This window comes from Nicotiana attenuata, unplaced genomic scaffold (assembly GCF_001879085.1).
Source record: "Nicotiana attenuata strain UT unplaced genomic scaffold, NIATTr2, whole genome shotgun sequence".
NCBI lineage: Eukaryota > Viridiplantae > Streptophyta > Magnoliopsida > Solanales > Solanaceae > Nicotiana > Nicotiana attenuata.
Window position 1 is genome coordinate 281,384 of NW_017671409.1, and position 1,898 is coordinate 283,281.

Below are 1,898 nucleotides of genomic sequence, written 5' to 3' on the forward strand. Positions count from 1 at the left end.
CCCTCCGCCGGAAGAAAAGGAAATTAAAATGAGTTTCTTCTTTGAGAGAATAGTAGTCCAACTCCAAACTTTTTCAAGCTGCTTTTGCCATCTATGTTCTAGTTCTCAAAGCCCTATAAGTTGTCTGCTAATCTAGGCTGCGGGGTGTGAACTGTGGTACTTTTTGTTTGGGATGTGATTTTTCTTAGTTTGGTGTTGTTGTGTCCTGCTTTTTAGTTATTTTGTTAGTTGCGAACTTCATTTTCAGTTGGATCCTTCCTGAACAGGTCGTGCACTTGGGAATAATGGAATTCATATTGCTACCAAAGTGGTATCCAGTAAAGAGATCACCCTTCTCAGTTTCAAGATACAAGTTGAGTGGGAGATCATAGATTAAAGCTTTGTTAATTACTTGTAGAGGGTTCTGGTATCTCTGGTGCTGATGGAATGATCATTGATGATCCAAGTGGTGTCAGTGAAGAACTTGAAACTGAATTATCATCTAGTTGCTGTATAAGTTATATTTTTGAAGCTGATCATGCCTGTAGGCATCTACTTTTTGGTACTGGAGAATTACATGTGAAACCTAGACCATTTTTCACTTTAACAAGATTAGCAATTAAATGTAGTGTGTTTTCGGATCTTGACTACCTGAGCCACCAGTCTGTTAACTGCTGTAATGATATTTTCATTATTGATAATAGTGATGTTCGTTCCAGCTTGTATGCACTTTGACAAATTGCCAGATACCTGTAGTGCCTGTGTACCTTGTGCATTTGAAATGTTGTCATGTGCGTTCATACTGATATGTCTAGATGGTTATGCTATTTGTATGTAGTCAGATCCATATCTTTCCCAGATTATACTACGCTAAGAAATCGCTGATTTGGTTCCCAATCTATATCCTGGTCAGTGACATGAAAAATCTCCCCAATATTCCACCCAGATATAGCGAACTCTCTTCAAGCTGCGCGTCCATGATAAATCTAACTCATGGAGCGGATCAGCAATTATGTTCCCCACTAAGCAACTGACTAGAGAATAGTGGTGAAAAAGTACAGAGATAAATAAATCTGATCTAGGATCAATCTGCGATTAGAAGAAGGGAACTGGATGTACTCAAGAGAAAGTAACAGCCTTAGTAAGGACATGAAGTTAAATACTGGAGTATTATCTATGCTCATTATTCCACATATCATTATGACTTCTCACCTCAAATAATTAACAAGATAGCCATACAACTTGGGACAAATCGAAAATATTCCTTTGTGGTAGCTAATTTTGTTCATCTTCCTTGCATCAGCATGATATTTATTAAGGTTCTCTTCACATCTGCCTTCTCCTCCTAGTTCTCCTCATCATTCTCCTCGTCCTTTCCATGATCAACCACCGGTGGCGACCGCCTGCAGCGGCCACCACTTGATGGATTTTGCATGTACCTCATGCCTATTATATGTCTTTTTCCGCCCCATAGAGCCAGTGAATTCTGCTGTTTATGTATGTGCCAATTTTTTCTGACACACACCGAGTCTATGTTAGACATAGTGGCGGAGCCACATGTATTCAAGGGGTGTCAATTGATAGCCCTTCGTCGGAGAATTACACTTTGTAGTTAGATAATTTTTTTGTTTGTATATATACTATATATTGACTCCTCATGGCTTCTTCGTAGGTTTACTCCTTTATATTTTGACCCCCTTAGGGAAAATTCTAGCTCCGCCACTGGTTAGACGCAATGAGTTCCATTCAATATGGTCATATGGAGACGGATGCTCAGAATAGTCTGTGAAGACCATTAAGGCAACCAACCTCTTCAAGTGGCCTCTGTGGTGGATTTGGGTAATAGTTGTTTCTGTTTGCAAAACTAGCAATGATGGTTAAACCCAAAGAAGAAGTACTTCTTCTTCGTTGGGTTTTGT

General features: G+C 39.4%; 1 protein-coding gene across 1 annotated transcript in view; it reads left to right on the forward strand.

Annotated features, from left to right (window-relative positions):
• The window catches only part of LOC109208122, a 3,770-nt gene extending 3,062 nt beyond the window's left edge, over positions 1 to 708 (forward strand). Inside the window, exon 5 of the mRNA XM_019371163.1 lies at positions 267 to 708. The gene's annotated coding sequence lies outside the window, so the exon portion shown is untranslated. The remainder of the gene's footprint in view (positions 1 to 266) is intronic.
• Positions 709 to 1,898: the final 1,190 nt, after the last annotated feature.